The sequence below is a fragment of the Dermacentor silvarum genome, chromosome 7 (genome assembly GCF_013339745.2).
Source record: "Dermacentor silvarum isolate Dsil-2018 chromosome 7, BIME_Dsil_1.4, whole genome shotgun sequence".
NCBI lineage: Eukaryota > Metazoa > Arthropoda > Arachnida > Ixodida > Ixodidae > Dermacentor > Dermacentor silvarum.
In genome coordinates, this window is record NC_051160.1 from 132,347,740 (window position 1) to 132,366,352 (window position 18,613).

Genomic DNA, 18,613 nt, shown 5'->3' on the forward strand with positions numbered 1-18,613 from the left:
TCCATCGTCTTTTGGGTTTGGCTGGGTCTTTTAGATGGCTAGAAGAGATACCGCGAGGCACAAGCGCTCGCGGCTACGTCGGCGGCGTGCCTGCCGCCTTACGGTCCGGTGGTATATTCCGCCGCGGTCTGATCAGTGACCGCCGGGTGATGGCCGCCTTTGGCGGCGGTCCGTCGGAGTTCCCTGCAATCAGGGCTTCGTTCTCGTCCAACGTCGCATCGTGGGCGCGCTTGCTGACAGTGGCGCTGCTTGCTGCCTCGCTTACGTCCATGACTGTCGGCTCATCGCATGACGGAGACTGCGCTGGGACGTCATGCACTTTGACGGCGCCCGTGGCGTCACCTACTGTGTCGGTCACTTTTGGGCTTTCGTCGCCGGTTCTTGTATCTTGCAGCTTGTCGGGCGGGGCTGACGTTTCCGCCTCATGCCCCTCAACCTTCGGCGTTGCTTCGCTTGCGGCTTCCTCAGCGTCGGCCTCGTCCATGACGAGTTCTGCGGTGTCATCTCCTCCAACCGGCCCCGCGACACTTGCATACGTCTTCACGCACTCACTTTCTTCGTGTCCAAAACTCCGGCAGTGCGTGCAGCGAGGAACTCGGCACTCACGTCGGATATGACCCTTGCTGTGGCACCACAGGCATAGTGGCGCTCTTCCAGGCGCGACAAGAAGGGCCATGTCACCGGCGACGCGCAGCTGATGTGGAAGGTCGTCCACCTTAATGCCATTATGGAGGTTGAGGCGCACGACGCGCGTCGTCGACCCCTTGTCCTGGATTCCTTGAACCCTCCACTTTTCCATAGTGACGTCGGTCACTTTCCCGTACGGAGCAAGCGCTACACGCACGTCTTCGTCGGTAACGTTAAAGAGAAGCCAATGAAGCTTGAGACGCACGTCCTGGTTCGCCGGGTCGATAACCAAACAACGTTGGCCCTTCACTTCCATTTCGCCACAAGCCAAAGCTTTCTTCATGCCTTCTGTGCTCTTGAATGTCACCGCCCACACGTGGCTCATTTGATAAGCCCCCAACGCTATCACGTCGGGGAGCAATTCCAGACATGTCAACGTATCCCGGAAATGTTCGACTCGGTAGGGCCTTGCACGAACATCCGCATGCAAAAATAAAGTGATGAAAACACTACGACCTGAAGGCAGTGTAGGCAAAATAACTTGATATCCTTCGGCATCCGTTCCGTCCATCCTGTTACCGCGGCTGTTCGTAGCCGCAACCACCGCTCCTTGGGAGCACATGACACACACTTCCGTTCACTACGGTGCCCGGAAGTGGAATCCCCCCCTATACCAACGAGCCGCCCTTGCGGATGTACTGCTTTCGATATATTATAAGCGAGTGCTACACGCGCGAGCAGATGATTCTAAAAAGAACAATTATTTCGTTTTCCCATCAGTGGGCTCTAGTTACAGCATCCAGAACGACCAACGTGGCTCAAAGAAAGGAAGTTACGACCCGTTAGCGCTGTTCTCATATAGAATAGCTACCTGCTAAGTGAAAACAAAAAAGGGCTGGTCCGGGATTTGAACGCGGGACCTCTCGCACCCGAAGCGAGAATCATACCCCTAGACCAACGAGCCACTTTTTTAGGGGCGAAGCTCCTTAAGGGCGGCACCCGTTCGTCCCTCGTCGTAGTAGTAGTGTGTAACCAGTCTGAGAAAATGAGAAAAAAAATTCCGAAGTTGTGTCCGTAGCGCGGAATCGAACCAGGGACCCCTCGCTTCCGAGCGCGCGGCGTTAGCCCACTACGCCACGAAGCTTTTTTTTTTTTTTTTTTTATTTAATGCCATTTCACAAACACAAACAAAATTGATCAGATACACATGTACATATTGTAAATACACCAGCCACAGCTCGGCTGGTGTATGTGGCTTAAAAATGTTTCACAGAAGCCAATTGATCCAATACAGGTAGCCATTCTGGGGGTTCACATTGGGCTCTGAACAAGTCTCGGGTGTAGATAACACTCTCAACAAAATAGTGTCTTGCTGAGTGAATTTGTATATGGGCATGCCTAACATCCATCCTGGTCTTCCATACGCTATGCATACAAAGCAACATTAGCATATCACTCGGCACTTCCCCTGTATCCGCACATGGAAGAAACCGGAGTCCAAAAGGGCTTAATGGCAATTCTTTTTTAAGAGTTCTTTGCAAGACATCCCACAGGAATACGGCATCGTGGCAGTCTAGAAAAATATGTTCTATTGTTTCCGGTTTCCTGCAAATTAAACAATTTACTGACCAAGGTACAAACAGACCTTTACTTTGTAACCATGGCTTGACAGGGAGAGTGTCGGTATGTATTTGAAAAAAGAATGTTTTAACTGAGGGCCTGATCGGCATTTTTTTAACACGCTTTAACACATCGCGTTCAGGACCTAGCTTGTACACAGCTCGATAGACAGGTGTTAAAAAAATACATCAAGAATATCACAATACAAACGCTTTTTCGTAACATCAGACAAGTATTCATATGAAAACCTTGCCTTGAGCAAGCGTATAGACATTACCACTTCACGCAAATAAGAACTAAGCGGTCCTGCTTTCAAAGAAAACGATGATACAACAAAATCAGATAGATAATTCTGTAATCGTGCTTGGATCACAGTTCTCAAAAATACATCAGTTTGATCCCGCACAAAGAAGAATCTGCTCACCAACTGCTTGAAGAACAGATGCGAGAGCCCTAGTCCCCCATTTTTCACCTTATGAAACAAATTGCACCGGCTGGTGCGCTCCCACTGCGATCCCCATATAAAAGTCGCGAATACTCGGTGGAATTTTTGAACCGAACTTCTGGTCATGGTCATCACTTGCAACACGTAAAACACTTTGGCAATTAAAAAAATATTGCAAACGGAAGCTCTTGCAAATACTGAAAGGTTATGGCCACCCCATTTATCGGTAGTACTTTTAACACGTTTGTTTTCCTCAGACCAATATTCTTCCGCATTTCGGTAATAATTTAGTGGAATTCCAAGGTACTTTCCTGGGGAAGTTGTCCAATTCATATTGCCGTACACATCGGGTGTGCTCTCCCAGATGCCATGCCAAAATCCAAGGCATTTCGGCCAACTGATCGCGCTACCTGTTGCTGTGCAGAAAGCTATAGCTATTTTGACAACTTCTTCCACGCTTTTCTTATCAGTACAAAACACAGCTATGTCGTCCGCATACGCTAGAACCCTAATTTCACTGCTCAAAAATGTATAGCCTCGAATACGCGGTGTTGCAAGTAAACCTAAACAAAAGGGTTCCAGGTAAATCGCAAAAAGAAGAGGAGACAAAGGACATCCTTGTTTCACGCTTGACCGCACAGGAATTGAATCACTTAATTCTTTGTTAATCACTAATTTGGCTGTACAATCATGATACACCATTTTCACACCTTCAGTAATCACAGATCCAACATTTACATGCTCCAGCAGTAAAAACAAAACTTCATGTACAACTTTATCGAACGCTTTATGCAAGTCTAACTGAATCATGGCCACGCGGTCATGCATTGCGTCACAACATTCCAGAATACTTCTAGCTATGTGTATGTTTGTAAAAATTGTTCTACCTTTAATACCACACGTTTGATGCGGGCCAACAAGGGACTGAATAACGCTTTGGAGCCGTCTAGCTAACACCTTCATGTATATTTTGTAATCTGTATTGGTCAAACTAATGGGACGGTAAGACTCAACTGAAAGTAACTTTGCAGGGTCATCAGTTTTGGGGATCAGTACTACATGCGCTGTCCTAAAAGAGAGGGGTGCTTGCTTTTTTTCATAACATTCAGTGATCACTCGATGTAAAGCCATTGCCATTTCTGTTTTAAAAAACTTGTATATGGCTGCACCCAATCCATCCGGCCCGGGTGACTTGCCGTTACTTAATTCATCTATTGCCGCTTCAATTTCTGCCACAGTAATTTCAGATTCCAGTGACTCTCTAACCGTGTCTTGTAATCTCGGCATAAGGGACAGAAAGTCAACTCGGAAGCGCTTGGGGTCATCAATTTTTTGGCCAAGAAGCTCTGTGTAAAATTCAACGAATGCAAGTGTTATCTCTTTGCTTTCTTGGGTAATTTTGTTACGATATCGAATTTCATTTATCGCTTTATTTGCTGCATGCTTCTTTTCTTCACTAAGCACACGCTTAGTGGGCGTTTCGCCCAGCCACAATCTTTCAGTACGCGCCCTTATCATTGCGCCGCGGTACTTATCTTCATCGATCAACTCGAGCTTCATCGATCACTACGCCACGAAGCACACATGCACACAAGCACCACGATGGCAATAAATACCCAACATTAACGAAAGGCCGCGTTTACTTATCTTCACGGTACTTATCTTCATCGATCACTACGCCACGAAGCACACATGCACACAAGCACCACGATGGCAATAAATACCCAACATTAACGAAAGGCCGCGTTTCTAGCGCGTTTCTAACGCGTTTGTGCTAGCGCGTTACGGCCCATGTAAGAAGCTGGTGTAAGACGCTGTGGCCTCTCCGCCTTACCTTCAACGCGTTTCGAACGCGCTGCCCAAGGCAGTGGCAAGTCAAGTTCAAGTCGAGGAGCGTTTATGAATACGGGGGGTATACTCTCTCAGCAGTCATGTGATGGCGTCGGCAAACGCGGTGCACGTTCCGGCATGTGTAAATGGCTGCGTAAGACGCTGTGGCCGCTCCCCCTTACTAGAGAGTACTGCACGTCTCTAACGCGTTTGTGCTAGCGTCCCCTTAAGCGGGAGATCCGATGATTCCCTCCGGAGCTTCGCCCACTCATCATCATCCACCCCGTGGATATGCTGTGATTTTTTTCTTTATTGCCGATTGTGATAGTCAAAACAACAAAAGTACAAATGATAAAAACATCAGCCTACTTCGGCTGACGTAGGAGGGGTTAAAATCTTTTCATGACAGCCAAGTCATCGAGGACAGAAATCCATTCGGGTGGTTCAGCTTGCGCCCGATACACTTCCCTAAGGGCCACAACACTTTCAATAAAGTTTTCGTGCGTCGAACGGACGTTAACATCTGCATAGTCGCACTTGCATTCGCGTCTTCCACAGACTGTGGAGGCCCAAAAGCATGATTAGGTCAAATGGTACTTCCGCTTCATTTGCGATGGGCAAGAACCTGATGCCATATGGATCCAGGGGAAAAACTTTTTTGACTGTTCGTTGGAGGACATCCCAATGAAAAATTGGGCCCCAGCAGTCAAGGAACACATGCTCTACTGTCTCAGGCTTTTTGCATAGCAGGCAGTTAATCGTCCATGGGACGAAAATCCCCTTTTCATGCAGCCACGTCTTAACAGGAAGTGTGTTAGAGTGTAACTTAAAGAAAAAGGATTTCACGGATGGGTTAACCGGCATTCTCTTAACTCGCTTCAGAACATCTTGCCCTGGCCCTCCACGGTGAGGTAAACGATAAATAGGAATCGGCAACATTGTGTCCACAAGATTCTCATACAGATTTTGTTTCGAAACATTGCACAAGTACTCAATAGAAAAACGCACATGCAATAGCCGGAAAGAAAGTACAACCTCTCGCATGTACCCACTGATAGCCCCATACATACTCTCACACGATGAAACAACGATTTCTGGGAGATGTCTCTGTAACCTCACTTGGATAGCAGTCCTCAGAAAAGTATCCCTTTGATCACGGAGGAATATAAAACCCGACACAACTTGACGCAGAAATAAGTGCACAAGTTCAAGCCCTCCTGCCTTAACAGAAAGAAACAAGTTGGTATGACTGGTTCTCTCCCAGTTAGACGCCCAAATAAAAACTGCAAAAACGCGGTGCACCTTTTGAATACTGGTCCGTGTTGCACACAAAACATTCATAATGTACCATATTTTGAATACAAGGAAAAGGTTGCAGACGGAGGCGCGCGAAAACATTGATAACTGCCTCCCCTGCCATGCATCTGCTTTCTCCCTCGCCCTTGACACTTGCTCATTCGAACATTCACTTGGTTCTCGATAACACTGAAGGGGGACACCGAGATACTGCGTTGGCAGACAAGACCATCGCAGTCGCGCGAAATGATCGGGCATCGTTTCCCAGTCACCATGCCAAAAACCAGAGCTCTTATCACAGTTTATCAGACACCCCGTTTGCTTGCAAAATTCATCAACCGTGCTGATCACTTCAGTAATACTGTCTCTGTTCGCACAGAGTACTGCAATGTCGTCCGCATAAGCGAGAATTTTTACATGCGCCGATTCTAAACGAAAACCTGAGATGCGTTCACTTTTGATTACAGCCAAACAGAGCGGCTCTAGGTATGCCGCAAACAGAAGCGGCGACAGTGGGCATCCCTGCCTTACTGACGAACGCACTACCAGCTTGTCTGAAAGGTCACCATTTACAATGATGCGCGTAGTGCAGTTTGCATACGCCATTCTGACACCTTCTATGATCACACGTCCTACGTTAGCGTGCTCTAGTATGCAAAAAATAATATCATGTGACACGCGATCAAAGGCTTTTGCCAGATCTAGTTGCATCATTGCAATCCGATCCCCCAGCGCATCACAGCATTCCAATACCGTACGTGCGACATGTACATTCGTGGCAATGCTACGTCCCTTGATTCCGCAAGTCTGATGCGGTCCAACCAATTTCGTTATCACGCCCTGTAATCTCTTCGCTAGGACTTTCATGTATACTTTGTAATCAACGTTGGTGAGGCTGATCGGGAAATAGGACCCCACCAACAAACGCTTCTCTGGGTCATCTGATTTTGGGACTAACACTATGTGCGATGTGGTGGATGACAGTGGTACTTGCTTTCGCTCCTACGCCTCAGTCAATACTCGTAACAGTAACTGAGCGAATATGGGCTTAAATGTCCTGTAAAACGCGGCACCAAGCCCATCAGGTCCTGGAGTTTTACCAGTCTGTAGGTCTTCTATTGCAGTTTGAATTTCGTTTTCTGTTATGGGCATCTCAAGACGCTCCTTTACATCGTCATCAAGTCTTGGCAGGAGAGACAAAAAATCACAACAGAAAGCATCACCCATCTCTCTCGCACGGCCAAGAAGGTCGCTGAAGTACTCTTTAAATACCTGCAGAATTACATTAGCATCGCTTGAAATTTCATCACCATTTCTTATCTGCCTGATTTGTTTTTGGCAAGCGTATCGTTTTTCATCTGTTAAAGCTCGCTTCGTTGGTGTTTCACCGGCCCACAGTTTCTGTGCTCTTGCGCGTATAACTGCTGATTTATACCTTTCAGTGTCTATTGTTTCAAGCTGGCTTTTCACATCCCTTATATCTTTCGCATACTTCCCAGGCTCGGTACTCTCCATGCTCATTAAGAACTATAGTTGCTCGCGCGCTGCTTTTTCCTCTTGCTTTTCCTTGTGTCGGTTGGAGCAGCTCTTTTCTATGGCTTTACTTTTTAGCCACTCCTTTAAATCTTCCCACTGAACGGCAAAAATACTGGGCCGCTCCTCGAGCAGCTTCTGCATCTCATCTGCAATGCCCTTTACAAATCCCTCGTCCTCCAAAAGTTTAGCGTTGAATTTCCAGAGATTCCAGTTGAAGCGCGTACTCCTTTCTTTCTCACCAAAACTTGCGATCACCAGACAATGATCGCTGAAAGCCACAGGTTCAACTTTGTAATCTGTGCAAAGGGGTACAAGCTCAACGGATGCATAAATCCTATCCAGTCTGGCATGGCTATCTCGTTGAAAGTGCGTGTATTGCGGTCTGTTCCCGTAGGTGAATATGCTGCCAATATGCTCTAAGCTATTGTCATGAACCAGACCGTTTAACAATTGTGCGCTCCTATCACGCACAGGCGTACCCTTCACTCGATCGGCAGCGGCACACACACAGTGGAAATCGCCCACAAGCAACAGCAGTTTGTCACGAACAATGTAGGACTCTAGACGGTTAAAAAAACCGCGGCGTTCAGAGTCAACATTTGGTGAATACACGCATATAATGCGCCAACACAACTTCGAAAAGGAAAAGTCTACGACGAGAAGGCGACCACTTGGGCAAGAAAAAATTGACTCCACGATAATGCCTAAACTATTGCGGAGAAACAGGACACACCCACCCGATGTTCCAACAGAATAGCAAACACAGACATTGAAGTGTGCACGAAAGGTGGACGCCATACGCTCAGCAAATTCCTCACTGTCGATCATCGTCTCTTGGACGGCTACAATGTCCAGATCGTTGTGAGCGAGAAGACGATTAAGTTGACATTGACGCCTTCAAACGCCAAGGCCCCTGACATTGAGAGTCGCTACGCGTAATGCTACGTCAAGTTTCGCCGCCATGCGCTAGGAAAAAAGACCGGTGACATACATTGCACACCATACTTGATTCCACAGGGAGCACTGTACGGCGACGCCATTCCTCGAGTCCGTGTGCAGGCGTCGGGAAAACCGGCAGGCATTCCTTTGTCGGCAGCTCCAGACCAGTGCACACCGTCTAGTGGATATACTTGCCGCCACAACCGGGGAAGAAACACACACGCACCCACTCACACACGCACCCACTCACACACGCACAGGAATACACAGCAAGACTACGGAGGCGGTTTGTCCGCCTGCCGTGTCTCGGCCGCTAAGTTGGGCCGCGGTTTTAAAGTAGAGCGCCGAATTCCTGGGGTTTTCGGCGGCGGCTCGTCACTGCCACCACCCGGCTCTTGCTTTTTACCGACGAACTCCTCGTGGGATCGCTTCCCAGCTGTCAGGGCGGCAGCCTCCTGGCTGAAATCCATGGTCTCGAGGTTTCTAGGCTCCACGTTGTCGGGAGTTTTGTCCGCAGCTGTCGTCTTATCCTCTAGCGTGCCGTCGTATTCCGGCTAAACCTCACGTTGCACTTGTACGGCCGCCGCTACTCCATTGAACGTCGTCGCACTGTGCTTCGTCAGTGGCGTCAACGTAGGCCTATCCCGCGTCGCTGGTTGCCCAGTTTCACGGGCTGCATCCTCCGCGTCCACCTCGTCCATTAGCAGCTTAGACGAGTCTTCACTTGTACCGGGGCCAGCGATGCTCGCATAAGTGCGGGCACATTGGCCCTCTTCGTGGCCGAACCGTCGGCAGGCTCCGCAACGTGGGACCCGACAATCTTTACGGATGTGGCCGGTATTACCACAGCGAAGGCATAACGGAGGCCTGCCTGGTACGACGACGAGCGCCAACTCACCGCTAACGTTGAGCTGGTGCGGCAAGTCGTCGAGCTTCACGCCAGCTTTCAGCTTAAGTGTGACGAGCCTCGTTGTGGAGCCCTTCTCTGACATACCCCGCACCCGCCAACGCTCCCGGGAAACTTCGGTGACTTTCCCGTATGACGCAAAGGCGGCTCGTACGTCTTCGTCCGGCACGTTATGTAGCAGCCAGTGAAGCTTGAGTCGCACGTTCTGGTTCGCCGGATCAATCACCAGGCAGCGGTTTCCTTTCACATGTAGCTTACCGACGCTGACAATCTTCGTTACCGCTTCAGAATCCTTAAAAGTAACGGCCCAGACGTGGCTCATCCGTTACGCTCCCAGGGCGATAACATCGGCGAGCAGCTCATGCTGAGCTAACATGTCCCGGAAATCCTCGACCCGATACGGGCGGGCCCTGATATCGGCGTGCAAAAAAAAAACAGTATTTACAACAAAACGCCCTGTAGGCAGTCCTGGCAAAACAACCGGGTATGAACTTTCCTCTTCGGTAGCCCTGTTACTGCGGTCAGGCATGGCCGGTGAAGCCGCTCCTACGGAGCCCGTCATCACACGTCCGTTCACTGCGGTGGCCGGAAGTAGAATCCTCTAGACCAACGAGCCACCCTTGCGGATGTACTGCTTTCGATATATTATAAGGGAGTGCCACACGCGCGAGCAGATGATTCTAAAAAAAAAACAATTATTTTGTTTTCCCATCAGGGGGCTCTAGTTACAGCATCCAGAACGACCAACGTGGCTCAAAGAAAGGAAGTTACGACCCGTTAGCACTGTTCTCATATAGAATAGCTACCTACTAAGAGAAAACAAAAAAGGGCTCGTCCGGGATTTGAACCCGGGACCTATCGCACCCGAAGCGAGAATCATACCCCTAGACCAACGAGCCGCTTTTTTTTTCTTTATTACCGGTTTGCCACTTACAAACACACAACTCATACAGACAAGGATACAATTATAATAAAATACACGTGAGCCTTTTCATGGCTGGAGTGGGAGGTTAACATGGCCTCAGAGAAGCCAGCTTATCAAGAACAGGTAACCAATCCGGTGGGTCTTTCTGGATTTTGAGAACATCTCGTACGTACACAGAGTGTTCAATGAAGTTTTGCACTGCCGATCGTGCGTTTATATCCGCATTCCTGACCGCCATCCTCGTTTTCCTTACACTGTGCAAGCACAACAGCATTAGCATGTCACATTGCACGTCCTCTGTATCTGCGCATGGCAAAAATCTGATACCAAAGGGTGATACTGGCAACTCCTTCTTGACTGTCCGCTGAAGAATGTCCCACAGGAAAACAGCATCGTGACAGTCCAGAAAGATGTGCTCTATCGTTTCGGTCTTCTGGCATATCAAACAGTGCAATCCCCATGGAACAAAGATACCTTTACTTTCAAGCCACGGTTTTACAGGGAGCGTGCCTGTGTGCAGTTGAAAAAAAAAAGGTTTTTGATGACGCTCTAACTGGCATTTTCCGAACTCGTTTTAAAACGTCACGTTCTTGTCCTAGTTGATAGATGGAGCGGTACAACGGTATTGGCAAAAATACATCGAGTAGATCTTTGTGTAATCGTTTACGCGCAACTGTGACCAGGTATTCTAAGGAAAATCGCGACTTCAGTACTTGATAAGCTGAGACAATTTCGCGCCAAAAGCTGCTCAGTGCTCTCCGTGTCTCTGCGTTTGACGACACAATATATTCCGGAATATGATTACACATTTTGGCGTGTATAACAGCACTCAAAAAAATATCCCTTTGGTCTCGCAAAAAGAAAAACCTTGAAACAATTTGTTTCAAAAACAAATGACACAGTCCAAGTCCTCCGTTTCGCATGGAAAGGAACAAGTTTGACCAACTGGTGCGTTCCCATGTAGAATTCCATATATAGGTGGCAAACACTCTGTGTAATTTCTGGACACAAATTCTGCTCATACTGAACACTTGAAGTACATAAAACACTTTTGCAACAAAAAATACATCCCTTACGAAAATGAATTTAGAGTTCCTTTACAACTCCTAATGGGCTCCTATGAAGTCAAAAGGAACTCTATAGAAACTCGCGCTCTATAGAGTCGTCTGCATAGAATCTCTATACGAAGTCTAAAGCAACCTGTCTATAGAAACATGTCATTTCACGCACAATAAAAGTGCAATAGAGGGTGTATTGACGTTATATGTACTGAATTCTATAAAGTATTCTTTAAAGAACGTCTTTAGAACTTCTAACGTGACCTCTCTATAGAATGGCTCTCCATTGGCTTTCTATAAATGCTCTATAGAGGGTGTATTGATATCTTATGTACTAAATTCTATAGAGGAACGTTTATAGAGCGTTTTTAGCACTTCTAATGCGGCCTGTCTATAGACTGGCTCTCAATTAGCCCTCTACAAATGTTCTATAGAGGGTGTATTGATATCTTACGTACTCAATTCTATAGAAGAACGTTTATAGAAAGTTTTTTGCACTTCTAATGTGACCTGTCTATAGACAAGCTCTCCATTCGCTCTCTATAAACGTTCTATAGAGGGTGTGTCGATATCATATGTACTAAATTCTATAGAAGAATGCTTATAGAACGTTTTTAACACTTCTAATGCTGCCTGTCTATAGACTGGCTCTCCATTCGCCCTCTGTAAAAGTTCTATAGAGGTTGCATTTACATCGTATTTACTAAATTCTATAGAAGAAGGTTTACAGAAAATTTCAAGCAGTTCTAATGTGGTCTGTCTATAGAGCGGCTCTCTATTCGCGCTCTTTAAGCATTCTTCAGGGTGTTTCACTTACCTTGTGCCAAACATAAAAAAATATGCAAATGCAACGTAGCTGGAGAGAACCAAGGTAATGTTTGCCGTCGCCCTCAGATGCTCAAATTATTTTTACATTCCGCCTAATTCAATAATTAGTCTTAATTAATTATTGAACTTCTCAAGTATTATAATTAGATAAAAATTATCAATGAGAAAATTGCAGCGCAACATGAAATACTCGCGACACATATTTCTGTTGCTCAATACACGCTGCATAAAAGTGTTGTTACGAGTGTGAAAGAATCCCGCGAATACACGCAAAGTGCCTCGAACGGCCAGTCGCGCGGCAATATTTCAGAAGTTGATTAATTATTTAAGACTAATTATCTAATTAGGGGGAATGCAAAAAATTATGTGAGTATCTCCAAGCGACGGCTAACAACATTACCTTGGTTTGGATAGTTCGGTCCAGCAACGTGGCATTTGCATATTTTTAAAGTTTGGCTCAAGTTACGTGAAACACCGTGTATGGAGGGTGTATTGACATCATATGTATTAAATTCTATAGAAGAATGTTATGGAATGTTTGTAGCACTTCTATTGTGGCTACCTATAGACTGGCCCTCCATTCCCACTCTATAAGCGTTCTATATAGTGTGTGTATTCACATATGCACTGAATTCTATAGAGGTAGGACGCTTAAAGAAGCTACCGTGCGGCCTTTCTATAGAATGGCTCTATATTTGCACTCTATAAACGTTTCAATAGAAGGTGTCGAATACTGCTGAATAATATCTCAAAGTGTCTTTTTAACTCGAAAAGACAACAGTGCAACCATGCAAATTTTGTACTTGCAGCAAATATGAAAAAAAAAATTATATACGCTAGTTCAGAGCGAATTGGACAATCGTTCTCAGCAGAGAACATACTGAGATATTGACACATAATAGTAAGATTCACGTGCCGTAACAGGTTTAGATATTTTGCTTTTTAGCTCGATGTACAGAGCTGTTGCTAAGCTCTTGTAAAATTACCACTCGCGCCAATTTCCAAGGAATAAAAAGCCTGATTATTTCAAACCCGTTTCACGGGTTTTTACTATCAAGCAAGAGCATCTTTATAATCACTGAAGAAGGCGAACAAAACAAAAAGCGAAATTACACAAAGTAACGTCAAGGAAGCGCATTGTGGTTTCTATCGCCGATGCAGGTGAATCACAAAGATGACCGAGGAATACTAAACAAAACTACGCGTAAGCAGCCGCGTCTATCTGCTGGAACGCAGTGACTGCAGCACGTGGCAGCAAACACACAGAACGCCGCCGCACATTTTGGCCTACGTCACTAAAATGCGACGCATGCACGCTGCAGAGACATGCGGTTTTTTCGAGGAATCTTCGTAGGTCGCACGATACACAGAGAAGGCACGAATGACATGAGTGCAATCCGCGCACGATAAACACACCGACACGAAAGCAAGATACGGACGACATGGATATAACCTGCGCCACACGAGCAAAATTAAGAACCATCGCATATGTGTTGCTTTGCGACGGACAATTACAAAGTACACGGAAACATCGCACACTTCCATGTGTACCTCCGAGATTGTGTCAAAAATTTCTGGGCTACATTCAATGTTGAAGACAGCAGGAAGCTGCTTAAAACGAAGTTACGGCCCAAGTAGCGCAGCTAACGGCTGCGGGAAATGTCATTTAGGCGCTTTAAGGTAGGTGATCGGAGTTGAAATCATTCAAATCACGCCCCAGCCACGGATTTCTCAGGATCACGTAACCGGATTTCGAAGGCCATGCTTTGTTGGCTACTTGCGGCATAAGTGATTCAAAAGCAAGAATTGGTCATGGAATTTCTTCCTGCGCTAAATTGTAGTCTACAATATAGACTGGTCGATGGTTCCTTTTGTCTCGCAACATATATATACGTAATTGGGCACAAAATGGCACAAAAACGTGCTGTAGTGGTTATTATTGCTGGCATCACGGAGGCCATAACAGCCTCACAAGTATACAGATGGCGCTGGCGGCGCCGGTCCCACGCGGCCGGTAAAATAAGTCGTGTTGTTATTCCTCCGTCTTCAATGTGCCGGTCGGTAGTGCACGCTGCTTCGATGTGTTTGTTTGATCGTGTGTTTTTAGGTTTGCCGTAATGAAATGTGGTGTAGTTCGTGTGCATGAAAGTGCCGGAAGGTAGCCTGCGTCTCGCTGCAAACTCGCCGTATGCGTGGCGCGCCAGGCAAATGTGGACCAACGATTTTCATGCCGTGGAGTGTGTTCCCTTTGTCTTCGGTGGTCGTGAAAAGTTTTGTGGACGTCGCGATGAAATAATGCGTATTATTAGCGTGCCTCAGCTCCTCCATTACGCAACGGCATGTATGCTGGATCAACATCGTCGACGCAGCACTGGCAACTCGGAGAGCTCTTTTCGATCTCATCGTACTGTTCAAAAGGTGAGCAATCGTAGTTGCTAACTACACGTGTGCTGTGCGTGCTTATCGTGTGCATAGAGTGCCTTGCGGACGTAGGAAATAGAACACCCACGGCAACAGTGAAATCTGTGCTGATGCTTGCGGCGCACTGGTTGTCAGAATTTAGTTACGCAAATTTGTTGCCACAATGCGGAATTGATAATTCTGATAAGCGTTTTCTTCCGCTGAGATAGATTACGTTCGGAAATCATCTTGTGCACCTGTTCGTGAGCTCCCGTTTTTCTGCTGCAGTTGCATAGTAACGATCCACCTGCCTCTTCACCGATTCTTTCAATGACGTTTCCTTGCTTATAAATGCTTCGACGTTGTGGGTAATCTCTGCTTACGAGGTTTTAGGCTTACGAGCAGCAGGAAAAAAATGTAAGCCAATCACAGCTTGCTACTTGCTAGTATAGCCTTGTTTTCATGACAAGCTGTGCTGACATAACTTTCACATAAATAAACATGGTAAGGGAAAGTTGCTTAATCTAAGTAATAAAAAAAACGACTCTCTAAAAAAAATTTAAAATACATTGTAATGTGCAGTTGCGACGTGCCCAAAAATTTACTTTGATGAAGAGGTCCATATTATCAAGCCATTCAATAATTTCAACCTTTTGCTCTCTTGCCATCATGTACTAGTGCAGACATTGTTTTCGTGACTATTTTAGGTGCTCCTTACATGTGTTTACGATATGACAGCTTTATTGCTCCACTGCTATAAGCTAACACAACTCATTTTGTAGTGGCGAGGCCTTGGCCCGCAACAGTGTCCACTAAAAGGACGGGCCCCCAGAAATGCAGACCCCATACGAGTGCCTGCAGCAGCATGGCTGGATGCTCATGTCAGGTATGTATGAAATGTACATGTTCCAAAAAAGTTGGATCTTGGTATCATTCATGGTTTAGTTTAGCGACACATTAGTTTATGCAGTTTACTAAAGAGGATAAATATTTATGCAACTGTATTCAACTTACTTACATGTGTGCGTAAAGTTTATGCACACATTATCATGTTCTGTATAAAACTAGACCTAACATGTACTGATGTTTAGTATTTTTTCCTGCATTAATTGTTTGGCTGCAACATAAATTTTATTTTTGTTTAGTACACAGTATGTTTATCGCTTTTTAGTTTGGTTTTATTGTCTTAAAACTGTTTCCTATGCTGTTGCATTTATTTCCAAATTTTTCCTGTTTGTGCTGCAAGCTCATGCAGTTACCTGTGCATCTAAGAATTTGTAGTGTAGTTTGCCACATATGTCACAAGTCTAAGCACGTAGTGTGCACACCATTGTTTATCATTAATATCTTCCCAGTTATTTCTGTCCTGTTCCCAGAAGAACTGTGTCTGGCAAATGCACATTTGATTAGCTTGAATTTGCTGAAAATAAATATGAAGGTCAGTATTCGCTCTGCTCAGTTACTTCAGTAATAAATAGGCAGACTGATTTCGATCCCTTGTCATCGAGAAAGGATATCTTTTTTTCGTGCATTATTAATGAAAGCTCGCTCACACATGTCTTCTTATTTATGTGGTATGCCTCACTGATTTCTCTAGTTAATTTTTCAGTGTGGGTGAACACAGATGAACAATCTTAATCCTACATTATGCCCTATTGTGACAATGCATGGCCAAGTAGGACAAGCATACTGGTCTTTTGAGTGAAATATGGTCATCTCTTAGGCACATGTTTAGGCACCGGCCAGTTTGCCCTATGTAAGTTTGACCACATGTGAAAGGAGTACAGTACACTACCTGTGACACGTAATGGACAAATTTGGTGGTATTTCTCACCGACGCAAGCCTCTCTTGCCTGCTTGCCTTTCTCAGTTCGCTTGCGGGCTGCCATGCATATCCTGCCTGCTTTATTTTTCGCTAGAAATACATGTGCATATCAGTGTACAAGTGAACTAAGAAAGGCACCCTGGCCAGGGAGACTTGCTTTATTAAAGATACTATTAAATTTGTCTTGTGTCTGTCAGGGGTAGTGTTGTCTATTTCTGTGATCATGTGCATATTTAGTCAAATGTACATGGCGCAGACTGGCCGGTGCCTCAACATTCGCCTAGGAGAGAAAATTATACGGACCAGGGGTTGAGCGATAAAGCCAATTTTTTCCTCTGCCTGTGAAAGCAATGCGAAATCGAGGACAGCAGTCCAAACTTGGAATTGCAAACTTTTCACTGCAAACAACCCTAAAAAAGTCTGATTGGTCCCCATGCAACAGATAGTTAAATGCATTGTTATCATGATTGCTCAAAATCTCAAGCTCCACGTGAGAAATTGAATACTGCCATATTACGCATAGCACATACGAACTATGACGACCGGCAGATGTAATATTGTTTCACCCGCTGAACAATAGAAGCCAGTAGATCATTCTCTTTTTCTTCCAAAAATTTGTTTGCTATGCGTAGCGCGATGTCTATATAGGAGCCTTAGTTCATGGGTGTTCCTGCTTGCTTACATATGTTAAACTTAAGATGTGTTGTCATTACAAGATGACGTTAATGTGCAACTGGGCTGCTGTCTTTTGGAAACACTTTATTTTTGTCACTAGCAATGGCATTCTAGTGTCGGTGCATTGGCCTAGTTCTAGTGTCACAAAATCTTGGGAAGGGAAAATATTCTCAAAAGTGATTGCCTGAGAACTGTCCCTCTTCACGGAGATACTTCTGCTACTTTCTTGTTATTTTTTTCTGAAATACTTAAATGAAACAGTGTAGTGCTACAACTATATACATATAAATATTTATACCACATTTGTAGATATATATATTTGTGACATGTTTGCGCCTGCCTATAGATTATGGCTAAATGTTCATTACACCTTTTTAAAATGATTTTCAATTGTATTTTGCAGGCTTCACCGTGGCAGAGTACCAGGCGGAACCAACGAGGTTAAAAGCTAGCCTTTCCTCGCTGCTTTCCAGGAAGTGAAGTAGTGGGCGATCATGTAAGAATGAACATGCAACATGTGAGCAGTAGCCAAAGCTTCATACAGGTCATGCTGGTGGTAAAAACTGGAATGCTGAGACAAACCACATTATTTGTTTATTTAAGTATTAAATAATTTACATTTATTTGTTTATACCTCACTAAAGCCTTACATGCCTCCAGGAAGGAATTAGGTAAAATGGGAAAGCATTATTAAATCAAAGTAAACACGTCATTCAAAAAAGCATCATTCGCATAGCACAAGCATGATGTAACATTTTTTATTCAAGTGACATTTCATACAAATCCACGAAAATTCCAAGAAACGAAGCTATTAATTTAACAACTCTTACTAAAAAAACAGTGATATCACCGTTCTGTTAGTTGCACCTAATCCATAACTAAAGTTGGCGAAATTGACGTATCATATACTGCTTTAAAATACAATCATTAATTTGTGAGTAGGACGTGCGAAATGCTTATAAACATTGGAACATTTCACGCAAGCTGTAAATTCATATATCAAATTCCTTGACTTAAGACATAGCTGATCCAGTCTGCAGAACTGTGATATGTGTTTTTATTGCAGAGTTGGGGATAATTAAACTTCATGCTTTTACTTTTCTTTAAACCTGCCTATTTTTAATAATTTTTACTTTAGGCTCTGAATTGAAATTCTTCCAACAACCGGTAGACCTTAACTTTCTCAAATGCTACAAATTTAATTCAAAATAGCCTTGTGGTTGTCTCAAAACCATTTAGGAATTTCACACGTATTTAAGGAGGGACATCGGAGTTGGTCCTTAGCTAAAGCTCGAGGCCAATTCCGATTTGCAGAACAGAATTGTGCTTGCTAGTTTTTTTTTTGTGAGTTATAGTTCTAAAGATAAGTTTTTTTAATTGTGCAATTTTCAACCATTCTTAATAAAAATTGGTCTAAATGTAAATAGCACCAATTAAAAATGTTTTCAATAACAAACATGAAGTTCAGTCCTGTGGTTGCCAAGAAAAACGATTTCACTATTCACATGCATAGGAGCTCCTGAGCTAAATCGTTTTCTTAGGTATTGGTGTGCGTCAGTCATGTTTGTATTTGTCAGCATAATTTTGGAATATTGAGCCTGATCTCAAAATTTGCCTTATAACAACATTCAAGCTTATTAAGCTTTGTACAATATATGATGCACTTCTCCAGGAGTACCACTGTTTGCTGCATTTTTACAAG

At 44.7% G+C, this 18,613-nt stretch overlaps 1 non-coding gene across 1 annotated transcript; it reads right to left on the reverse strand.

The window, feature by feature from the left end:
- Window positions 1-10,027: 10,027 nt before the first annotated feature.
- Window positions 10,028-10,099, reverse strand: Trnap-cgg (transfer RNA proline (anticodon CGG)). The gene has a single exon. It is a non-coding gene; the product is annotated as a tRNA-Pro (tRNA).
- Window positions 10,100-18,613: the final 8,514 nt, after the last annotated feature.